Genomic DNA, 12,483 nt, shown 5'->3' on the forward strand with positions numbered 1-12,483 from the left:
ATAAAAGCTGTGTCAGCGATTGGGTGCAGAGATGTAGCGGAGTCAGGCGCAGGACACAGCTTAGAGCAAAACAACTGAGTTTACTCAATAAAACAAACAGTCAATATTCCAACAAGGCACAGTCAAACTAACACCTTCAACAACCACTAAGACACCAACAATCACGGAGAGAACAGAAAGGTATGCCAGAGGGTTAAATAAGGAACATAATATGGGAATTGAAACCAGGTGTGTGTAATACAGACAAAACAAAACAAAAATGAAACATGGATTGGTGGTGACTAGAAAGCCGGCAACGTCAACCGCCGAACACCGCCCGGACAAGGAGAGGGGCCGACTTCGGCGGAAGTCGAGACAAGCTGAAATAAATAATTCTCAGTACTATTATTCTGACATTTCATATTATTAAAATAAAGTGGTCATCCTAACTGACCCAAGACAGGGATTTTTTACTAGGATTAAATGTCAGGAATTGTGAAAAACTGAGTTTAAATGTGTTTGGCAAAGGTGTATGTCAACTTCTGACTTCAACTGTATATGGAGAAAAAGGAGCATTCTCTTGCTAAAAATAGAGACCATTAGAAACACAAGAGAGAGGGACAATTTGCTTGTCAGCTCGGCACACATATGAATCTGTGTTTTGGGGTTAAAAGCCATGGTTTACTCACTCCACCACAGCATCACCTCAGTAATATCACTGTTGCTGAAAGCCGATATGGGAGCATTAATAGAGCCCTACTTCAATATCAAACACATCAGCACTTCTACTATGACTCGTTAATATTGTGAACAAGCCAATCGCTGACACTCATGAGGGACTGGAGAACTGTTGCTGATGTGCTGACTGAGGGACAATAAAGTCGTAGGCTATTGGAAGTAGCGTGCCGCTGTGTTGACCGAGCACCACCAAACACCATTGAGCACCACTTCTGTGGTTCCAAATTCCATCCACAGTGCGACCCAACATGGTGAATCATGGTGGAGTCATGGACACAGCAGCCCTCCCTCTCTGCAGGGCGATGCAACCAACCACGGCGCTAAGTTTAGAAAATGTCTCCAAGGTAGCGGGAGATAGAACTCAATTAAAACAATGCAGGGGGACTTTGAGTGGTGCTCTGTACAAAATGATAAATAGTTGGTGGAGGCCACTTAAATGGCAATCCACTGGGGAATGCTTTTAGGGTCTGTCAGAGTGTCAGAGAAAGGGGGAGTGTGGGAGAGAGAGAGAGAGAGAGAGCGAGAGAGAGAGATAAATAGAGAGAGAGAAATAGAGAGATTTTCGACCCCATGCATGATAGTCATCAGATCATTTGCAAGTACGATCCATATCAGGGCGATCTGAGTTGGTGGTTCAGCACATTTTTAACAAGACAACAAAAACTGCAGGAGAGAAAGCCCAACAGAACCCCCCAGTTCTTTTTTTTTAGCTTATATTGTCGATTCTCAGAAAAATCAATAAATGGAACTGGTATAGGAAGTTCTGTTATTGATATTTTCAGACAATTGATCCAACTCATTATCATATAAAATGGTTGATTCCCCAGCCATCATGTAATGTGCTATGGAAATGACGATTTCTATTATATAATGAATGATACAGTATGTACTTAATTACTGCAAACAAGTTATTGATTAACCCTCTGGGATTTCTTTAGGATATTAACTGCCCTAAAACATAGAATCATTACAAGATTGTAAAAAACGAAACAATAAGAATGTTTTATTGTCACATACACCAGAGATAGGTGCAGTGAAATATGTTGTTTTATAGGGTCTGCCAAAAGTCGTGCAAGTTAACATCGAAATAAATCAGTGGAAAGTGGTAAATTAAGCAATTAACATGGACCATCACCAGTCCAGAGTTCTGACTACTATACTATTTTCAAGGATGGATGGGAGCCAAAGTGGCAGGTGTGCATACTGGTCAAGTGACTAGTTCGTTTTTTTTTACTTAAAATTATGAGTAAGAGTGAGGAACAAAAACACATTTTCTCGACTCCACATTCTACCACGCACCTGCTCCACTCCCGAAACAATTCATTCCCTATAAGAGGTGTTATTGCAAGGAACAATGACTTATCCTAAGTAAATACAGCTTTGAGAAACAGAATATTTGAGGATATATTGTGATTTAAAGAGAGGGAAATGACTCATGGGAGAAATTGCTCTGTGAGGGAACACGCGGACATTTCTGTAAGACTATTTCTGGAGATTTTGGTTAGTGTAGGTTATAAATTCTGAGCATATTATAATGCATGTATTGCAAAACTTAGGCTATTTGGACAATCTTATTTTTTTAATCATTGAAAGAATTCAGTAATGGCCATTGTGCGCAATTGTTTTGTTTTTGCATGGAATAATCTGACATTTGTAGGTCTGCCTGTGCTCTTCAAGAGGTGATGATATTTAAACCAAATAGTATAACATTTATTTATCAATCCTTTGTAAACGGCAATGGTATTAGCGGAGCTGTGGGTCTTGCCCCAAAGAAGGTAAATCGAACGCTCTACACCTCATTGGGACGTTGTATTGAAAACGACCTATAAAGCAATGACGAGTGTTTCGTGGATGAGTCACAGGCTACAAAGTCATTCAAAGTAAAGCAAACATGAACAATAGAAAGGCAAAAATAGAACTTACCTGTCAGTTAGGCAACTATCTCAGTTATGTTTTGGTTTCTTCTTTCAAATCATAGTAGCCCACAAAACTCAGGATTCCTCACGCATGCATCAACGTTTTGACGGCTAAAGAACAAATTGATGCGCAGAAGATGTTTGACTTTGAATACTCTATCAGACGTTTTCCCTTTCTTTTCACAACGATCACAACCGTTTTCCCGTTTCTCAGACAAAGTTCGACTCTTTCTGACTCCGATTCACAAGCTGCGGACCTGTGTGACTCAGGATATAATGTAGATGTGTAGGTCACACACACAGGCATTCTAACCCCCTGCGTATTTTTGTCCGCTTTAGCGCGCAGCGCTCCTCCTCTCGACTACTGTACTGCGGGTGGTTGGAAGGCGCGCGATTACACTCAGGTGAGTTTACAGGTTTCATCGATAGCAACGCTAACTTTTCTCAGTATTGTTCAGTCTTTAGCTTAGTTCCCACATTGTATGTTAATTAATAATTATATGTGCCATAACAAGTAAATAAAATATCCTATAACTCGTTATAGAAGCACCTTTCCTTCTCACTAGAAAAACTATCCAACATTCCACCTGACTTTACCCAAGAAAGACCACTGACTCACTCTATTCTTAATTATTGGTTGTCAAGTTAAAAATGCTCCCTTAGCTATCAATAAAGAGGCAAGTTCTGGCAACAGCTCTGGTGGACATTCCTGCAGTCAGCATGCCAATTGCACACTCGTTCAAAACTTGAGACATCTGTAGCATTGTGTTGTGTGACAAAACTGCACATTTTAGAGTGGCCTTTTATTGTCCTCAGCACAAGGTGCACCTGTGTAATGATCATGCTGTTTAATCGGCTCCTTGATATGCTACACCTGTCAGGTGGATTAATTATTTTGGCAAAGGAGAAATGCTCACTAACAGGGATGTAAAGAAATGTGTGCACAACATTTGAGAGAAATAAGCTTCTGTGTGTATGGAACATTTCTTGGGATCTTAAATCTCGGCTCATTAAACATGGGACCAACACTTTACATGTTGTGTTTATATTTTTGTTCAGTATATATACACACAGTACAAAGATGTTTGGAAGTGACTGGGATGGCACAATAAAATTGGGGACTGATTTCCATTGTGGTCTCCATTTCTTTTTTTTTACAGACACATTACATAGATACAGACACATTGCATAGATACAGACACATTACATAGATACAGACACATTACATACATACAGACATACAGACACATTACATACATACAGACACATTACAGAGACACAGACAAAAAAAGGTTATACTATTCACACATTAGCCAGCTTTTGCCATTCTTTTCTAAAGTGGTTACGGCTGGTATGGCTTTGAATTGCTGTGGTTGTTTGTTCCACTCAACAGCTCCGGGATACACAGTACCAGTCAAAAGTTTGGACACACCTACTCATTCAACGTTTTTTCTTTATTTTTACTATTTTCTGCATGGTAGAATAATAGTGAAGACATCAAAACTATGAAATAACAGAAATGGAATCATGTAGTAACCAAAAAAGTTTTAAACAAATATATTTTATATTTGAGATTCTTCAAATAGCCACCCTTTGCCTTGACGACAGTTTTGCACACTCTTAGCATTCTCGCAACCAGCTTCATGAGGAATGCTTTTCCAACAGTCTTGATGGAGTTCCCACGTATGCTGAGCACTTGTTGGCTGTTTTTCTTCACTCTGTGGTCCAACTCATCCCAAACCATCTCAACTGGGTTGAGGTTGGGTGATTGTGGAGGCCAGGTCATCTGATGCAGCACTCCATCACTCTCCTTGGTCAAATAGCCCTTCAACAGCCTGGAGGTGGGTTTTGGGTCATTGTCCTGTTGAAAAACAAATGATAGTCCCACTAAGCGCAAACCAGATGGGATGGCATATCACTTTAAAATGCTGTGGTAGCCATGCTGGTTAAGTGTGCCTTGAATTCTAAGCACCCCCACACCATCACACCTTCTTCTCCATGCTTCACGTTGGGAACCACACGTGCAGAGATCATCCGTTCAACTACTCTGCCTCTCACTAAGACAAGGTGGTTGGAACTTAAAATCTCAAATTTGTCCATTGCTCGTGTTTCTTGTCCCAAGCAAGTCTCCCCTTCTTATTTGTGTCCTTTAGTAGTGGTTTCTTTGCAGCAATTCAACCATGAAGGGCTGATTCACACAGTCTCCTCTGAACGTTGATGTTGAGATGTGTCTGTTTCTTGAACTCTGTGAAATATCTGACGTGCAGTTAAGTCTAATGAACTTATCCTCTGCAGCAGAGGTAACTCTGGGTCTTTCTTTCCTGTGGCGGTCCTCATTAGAGTCAGTTTCATCATAGCGCTTGATGGTTTTTGCAACTGCACTTGAAGAAAAAAGTAATTGATATGTTCCGTATTGACTGCCCTTCATGTCTTAAAGTAATGATGGACAGTTGTTTCTCTTTGCTTGTTTGAGCTGTTCTTGCCATAATATGGACTTTTACCAAATAGGACTATCTTCTGTATACCACCCCTACCTTGTCACAACACAACTGACTGCCTCAAACGCATTAAGAAGGAAAGAAATTCCACAAATGAACTTTTAACAAGGCACAACTGTTAATTGAAATGCATTCCAGGTGACTACCTCATGAAGCTGGTTGAGAGAACGCCAAGAGTGTGCAACGCTGTCGTCAAGGCAAAGGGTGGCTACTTTGAGGAATCTCAAATTTAAAATATATTTGAGTTTGTTTAACACTTTTTTACTTACTACATGATTCCATATGTGTTGTTTCATAGTGTTGATGTATTCACTATTATTCTACAATGTAGAAAATATTAAAAATAAAGAAAAACCCTGCAATGACTAGGTGTGTCCAAGCTTTTGACAGGTACTGTAAAAATCTGTTCTTACCAGATAGACTCATATTTAAAACAGTGAATGTTAGAGTCTCTTGCTGTGGTATTACGCTGGTGGACATCTTAAACAAATGAAAAATGGTTGGATCGGTACCTGGGGGCTGAGTCCGTGATAATTCTATGGACCAGACTAAGTTGAATTAATATGACTGACTATATTTTCCACGGATAGCCAGGCTAGCTGCTTAAAATGCTCGACCTCTAGACAAGTATGCGGGGGGAAATTTAAGTACAATTCTCATAAACTGGTCTGTAGCTTATTCATTCGATGCTTTGGGCTGCTGGTGAACCATGATGTGCAGGCATAATCAAAGTGACACTGGACTAGCACACTTGCCAGAGTCCTTAGGGTGTCTATAGCTAGGTTTCCATCCAATTGCCAGATTTTCATGCAAACATCAAAAACTGCATAAAAACTAAATGCTCATTTTCCCGTCAGAGTTGTGTTTCCATCAAATGGACTTGTTGCAGATACAATCATGTGGGTAAAATACGTAAATACATAGTTAAATGGGTTTCCATTCATTTTCAACTCTAGGCCTACTGATAGTTTTGTCACAAGAAACATTTTCTAGGCATAGCGAATTAGTGCACTCTGGTAAACAAGATCAATAGGGGAGCTTTTTAAGCTGAGTGTCTCATGTTTTCACTGTTCTTTCATGAGCAATGATGCACCTGGCTTCTCTGCTGCCTATCAGCCCGTCCCATTGGTTCTTGTGGACTCATATTCAAAGTTAATGCTCATTTGAATGGTTTTTATGTGTGGTACGATTCTTAGTTAGCCTATTGCAGATCTGTACAAACGATCCACCTACCGCTATTGTCACTATGAATGGTGGATAGAGGACAGGTTAGTCCGTTAGACTGGTAGACTGTACTAAATACCTGTGGTATAGTTAGCACATGGAAAAGTGTAGTGCGTAAGGGAAGTAACAAAATACATTTATATTGGGGAGGCACATTCAAGCAGATGAGGAAATGTGGCTAGGATGAAAGCAATTATATAGTAAAACCTGCAAAAGAGCAAATGTAAACCAGGGATAAAACACACTACCCTCCCCCTGTGCCCAATAAAACACCACACAACTCTCCCCTATTTTGGACTCCCTCCCCACCACAGTACATTTCAAACGGGTCCTAACCCAGCTGAGTGTGTCACCTATGAATCACAGTGGACAGCACAATGATCACTTTGTCCCACTTTCCTGAAACCAGGCTATTGAAGTGAAAGGGAGTTGGGAAATCAAGATAACAGTGTAACGTTGGAGAACATAAAATGAGCAGGCACGCTGGTCAGTAGGAGACTATTCACGTTCTACAGTGACTGCAGAAGTGACGGTAACCTTTGACTTCTGAGGGAGGTCGACTTCTTTGAGACTGTTGAGTGTGTTGGAACAAGTGACAACAGTAAGTGAGAACAAGTAACATAATTGCCCTTCGTATGACTTCATTCTAGTGACTGGTGAACTGGTGAATGTAACATGTGAATCAGGCGCCATGTGTTTGGGCGATGTGCACCCTTACCATAGTCACCCACTTGGCAACAGTGGTTGTAATAATCTGTCACACGAGACATTATCTGGTTGTAGCCTATTTGAGAGGGTTCTGTTCAAGTGCACATACATCCTGCTAATGTTTCTGTGAGTCAACGCTCTACCCTTATTCTGTCAACAACAGTTACGTAGTGTGGAGTATCCTCGCCTGCTACTCCTCCTTTGTTGGTTTTATAGTGTGTGTCTCATGTCTGTTTGCTGTGTTTTTGCAGTACCTCAGGGCATGTACAGTATGTCTGATGCAGTAACCAAGGTGTGTGTCTGCTCTGACAGAACGGGGTGTGTGTGTGTGTGTGTGTGTGTGTGTGTGTGTGTGTGTGTGTGTGTGTGTGTGTGTGTGTGTTTGTGTGTGTGTGTGTGTGTGTGTGTGTGTGTGTGTGCGCCTGAAGGGGTCCTGTGGTGGCTCGTGGCTCCTGTGGCGACAGTGGACTCCATTCCAACTGGGGCATTTTTCCTCAACAGCAGCCATGGAGGAAAAGTTCAGTTGGGTGGATGGTCGGGGTGGTTAACCTTACGTCTTCACGCTGTAGTCACTGCTGTTGTTGGTCTGTGAAAAAACTCACCGCACGATCCACCACCACACCACAGTTCTGATAAACAGAGATATTTGTCGTGCCGTCCTGTATGTATAGCAAGGATCCGATTTCCACAGATTTCATGGGTACGGCATAAACATTTTTACGTTCATTGAACATAGCGTGTCCCAAAAGTAACCCGGACCAGCGTAGGCTTGACTGTTCAATGAACGTTGTATAACTGTTGTTGCCATCTAGTGGAGAAGAGTTTAAACAACTAGGCACTGTTTCCTCTTGGAATTTGAACAGAGATTGTGGCAGAGGCTAACGAATGACAGGCAGAAAAGAGAAAGGCAATACTAAAAAATGGGGAGAAATAAACAGAGAGAGGGACTTACTTGCCTTAATCCTATGAGCCACCATGACTCTTTAAAAAAAAAAAAAATGTTTTTACCTCACAGAGAACCCCACTGTCAAGAGGAAGAGAGTGGAACAGTAATAATCCTCATCAGCCCCCAAGTCATCCAGCAGTGGTTAAGTCTAGTAGAGATACTGTATCTATCACCTGGCAGGTCAATAGAAACCTGAAGTAACCGCTGACCATAGAGATCTACCCTCCATTCTGTCACTGTAAACTCTGATTGATGCTTGACCCATTAGTGGCCCTGACCCTGCTGAGGCCTGGGCTGGGCTGGGGGAGGGGGGTCGCTCCAGAAGTTGATCACTGTAACAGACAGACGGATAGACAGGGATTTAGTGATCCCCTCTCCTCTCAATCAATCAGTCACTAACCACATATCCTGGAGATGGAGGCCAGTGACCGAGAATAATGTCCAATAATAAAGCATCTTGGCGATAAAAACACAATGTTTGGTTGGTAAACAACAAGAGAGACATACATGTGTCAATATCACAAGATGGAGGTCAGAGGAAGAGGACATTGTGTCAAGATGAGTGAGGGTCTGGTGGACGTACTAGTCTCAGAGACAGTCTGTTTGTAGCGTCACAAGCGTGGTGGTAATAAAATAGGAAATCAAAAGATCCCAATCTTGGAGTTGTACAATAAGATAACTACATCTGAGAGTGAAAAAGTGTCAATCAATAAGACTCTGGCATCCTCTAATCTCTCCTTGTGTGGCCATTATCGGACGAAATCTCATTGTCATTGTTCATATTTGCGGCACAGCGTCTGTAATAAAAGTGATATGAGACAAAATGATGTCATCTGTGGAATATTGGAAACATGAACTGAATCCAAATTCAGAAAGGCATATTATAACATTTAGCTGTGGTAGATAAATCCTCACTTAGCGTTACAATAAAACCTTCTCTTAAACTTTTCTTGAATTTGTTTCAGGGGGAGCAATAGATCCGGATTCCCATTCTCAAAACAACCGTTCCAAAATAAAACATTTACTACAATATGTTGAATTATTATTATTTTTTGTATCTCTCTCAGTCTCTAGTGGAATGCTCCCGGGTCTAGTTAAAATGTTTACGCGGTTTCTTGAAAGAGCTATTAAAAATCCACTCGGCTTGTTTACCCGAGGAAACGGACACAAAACAAATCACCATCAAGTGGAGCCAGGTTCTTCAGACTCAGAGAAGCTCTAGTAATGTTCTACCGGCTCACTCGTTCATCTGGGAGAAGCCAGGTCATGGGTTCGGATTACAGGGCAGCTAGAGGGGACTGGGCACGACTGTAACAATTCAGGGCCTGCCTGCCATGAGAATTTCATATTTGTAAGGTATGGGACGTCTTCCTCCTTCCTGTCTGGCTTCTCTCCCCAAGCTGTGGATTAACAACATGTATGTTATAGAGAGGAGGACTGTTCTGTTTAATGGATGACAAATCCAGACATACAGTGTGTGCAATTGAACCTGTGGACATCAGTACTTCTCTGAAAATATATATTTCCTGACTAATTTTTCACCATGTAGTAAAATTGTGTTGTCAAAAAGACAACAGCAAAGCAGTCAAAACTGGAACGCTTAAAGACAAATAGCTGAGAGAGGATGACTGGTGGTGTGGAGAAGAGAAACCTGGTGTGCTACAGGAAACATCTGTAAGGGGAGTAGATCTTAGACACTGGGGCTGGAGGAGATGGCCCACCGCCAGTCTTCCTGTGTGATGTAAGTGTCATCCCCATCATCACTACTCATGGTGGGCCAAGATATCTAGACTGGACTGTGCCCCCAAAAAGCATGGGTCCAAGACCTGTTCTCCCTGACCCGTTGTAGAGGTGGAGAAGAGAGGAAGAGAAAAGAGAGAGAGAGAGAGAGAGAAAAACAGAATAAAATGGAAACAGGTCTATGTCACCTTACCTTTTCTTTCCATTGTGTATGATGACGAATCCATCATTGGATGAATCATCCCAGAGAGAAGGAAGGACACCTCCAAGGCACCAACTTATTGTCTTGTTCAATGAAATGAGGACGTAACAAGTCATTTTCTTTCTCCCAGAAATGGAATATGTCATTGAGTCGAGTGGATTTACTCAGAAACCATTTGTAACCAAGGAGAGATGTGTGTACTCTATGCAGGTTTAATCTGTTATCACCTGATGGCGCCACTGTGCTGTTTCATTGGTAGGCTACATGACCAATCACCTAACAGTCACTCCAACAGAAAAATGTGTTTAATGTCACATTTTCTTAACGTTATCCAAACTCTAGTGCTAGATGTCTGATTCTCTATGTATGCCAGAGGGCTATGACGTGAGGACTGTTGGTCATTGTGGCAAGGTAACACTGATGTCTTTGTGTTCTGTCATCCTCCTGTTATGTCTGCTTTGGGCACGCTGTGTGAAGCTCTGGATGGAAATTTCCCTCCTAGAGGAGTCTGAGAGGATTTCTCCCTCACTACTGTAAACCTACCTGTAGCTGGGAGTCTGGGACTGACGGAAGCCTTCTCCACCTCTCCACCTCTCTAGCAGTAGTTTTCTGGGTTGTGTATTCATTAGGTCACACCGTAGCAAGACATAATAAAACGTTTTGCAATGGAAATGGAAAATGTCTTATTGGACATGTTCAAGGAGTTCCTCCCTGTTTCATTCAGTTGTCTTCCGTTTGGTACCTAGTGAAAATGACAGTGTTGTGCTTAATGGACCATGGTCCAGTAAGGCCTGGCCTGCTGTGTTTATGCTCTGTGTGCTTCAGTGGTTCCACACCCTCTCTGGTAGGTCCAGAGAGGTCCGTTGGCCTGTCCCGGCCATAGAATTAGAATCGCTAGAAGGAACAGACCACACTATCACAGAACGTTGCATTGAATGTGAATGTCTGTGTGTTCTAGTCATTCTAATGGTTGCTTAGCGGATTTTGCAACTAACAGACAATAAGCATGATGGACAATGTGAAAGAGGAAGGTAGCCTTAGTGCAACTTTAAATCCCTTTAAACTGTAATTAGGCTACTGATATTGAGGCAGTGAATCAAGATACTGTTTAAGCAGATACACAACATGAGCAAAAGTATGTGGACACCTGCTCGTCAAAGATTGCTGCGGGGACTTACTTCCATTCAGCCACAAGAGCATTAGTGAGGTCAGGCACTGATGTTGGAGAATTAGGCTTGGTTCGCAGTCGGCGTTCCAATTCATCCCAAAAGTGTTCGATGGGGTTGAGGTCAGAGCTCTGTGCAGACCAGTCAAGTTCTTCCACACCGATCTCGACAAACCATTTCTGTATGGACCTCGCTTTGTGCACAGGGGCATTGTCATGTTGAAACAGGAAAGGGCCTTCCCTAAACTGTTGCCACGAAGTTGGAAGCACAGAATCGTCTAGAAGGTCATTGTTAGCTGTAGCATTAAGATTTCCCTTCACTGGAACTAAGGGGCCCGAACCATGAAAAACAATCCCAGACCATTATTCCTCCTCCACAAAGGAGTGTCCACATACTTTTGTAAATATAGTGCATATGGAGTTGCTTGTCTCACCCTGTACTTACTGTAAGTTACGTGTTTTTTTGTATAAATCAAGACTGAGATAGGTCCTGTTTTCTCAAACATTGTAGTGTATTACTCAACTGTTTGTTTCAATGTTTCTGGTTACCATGGTGATGTTGTGCAACCTACAGGGGAAAAATAAGCAACACTGAAGAGATGGGCATAAGGCCTCATTGATAAATAACCCCTGTTATATAGTATGACTCTGCTTACCACATTCAAGTCAGGGTGGAGACAGATGGCACAGGGACTAAAATGTTAACTCTCCTCTCTACTCTCGTTAAATTGTAGAATGAAATTTCCTTAGCTTTTCATGTTATTTAACCTTTTACTGCAGTGGGCTAAATCAGGGTCACACAGAGTGTTTCTTGGTAGTCTTAAACAAATCTACTTTGAAACAAAAGTATACACCTCACAGTTTCAGCTTGGACACCTTGAATAGGAAGGATTCTAATAATGGCGCCGGAGGAGATGGCTTCGGTCTCCTAACCAATTGTGCTTTTGTGTGTTTTTTTGTGCATTATAGATATTAGGACAGCGATGACTCATCCTGTACTGGAAGAAGATTTTTTCTTTAACAAGTTGGACGCGAAGGATTTACCCCAGACACCCGACAAGGCCCTCATCCCCGTCATTCGTAGGAGAAATAGACGGAGATATCGGGGATGGAGGTCTGGGTGCCATGTAAGGATCCTACGGCGAGTGGGTAATCTGCCTTTACCGCCGGTCCTATTAGCCAACGTGCAATCGTTGGATAATAAAATAGACAAACTATGAGCACGTATATCCTACCAACGAACATTCAAAACGGTAATATCTTATGTTTCACCGAGTCGTGGCTGAACGACGACATGAATAACACACAGCTGGCGGGATTTACACTTTTTCGGCAGGATAGAACAGCCGCCGCTGGAAAGACAAGGG

At 42.0% G+C, this 12,483-nt stretch overlaps 1 protein-coding gene across 1 annotated transcript in view; it reads right to left on the minus strand.

The window, feature by feature from the left end:
* Nucleotides 1-3,370, minus strand: part of LOC110532382 (hepatocyte growth factor receptor) — a 74,483-nt gene extending 71,113 nt beyond the window's left edge. Inside the window, exon 1 of the mRNA XM_036979352.2 lies at nt 2,641-3,370. The gene's annotated coding sequence lies outside the window, so the exon portion shown is untranslated. The remainder of the gene's footprint in view (nt 1-2,640) is intronic.
* Between the last annotated feature and the right edge of the window lie 9,113 nt (nt 3,371-12,483).

The sequence above is a fragment of the Oncorhynchus mykiss genome, chromosome 1 (assembly GCF_057628025.1).
Source record: "Oncorhynchus mykiss isolate SJ-2025 chromosome 1, ASM5762802v1, whole genome shotgun sequence".
In the NCBI taxonomy this organism is placed as follows: Eukaryota; Metazoa; Chordata; class Actinopteri; order Salmoniformes; family Salmonidae; genus Oncorhynchus; species Oncorhynchus mykiss.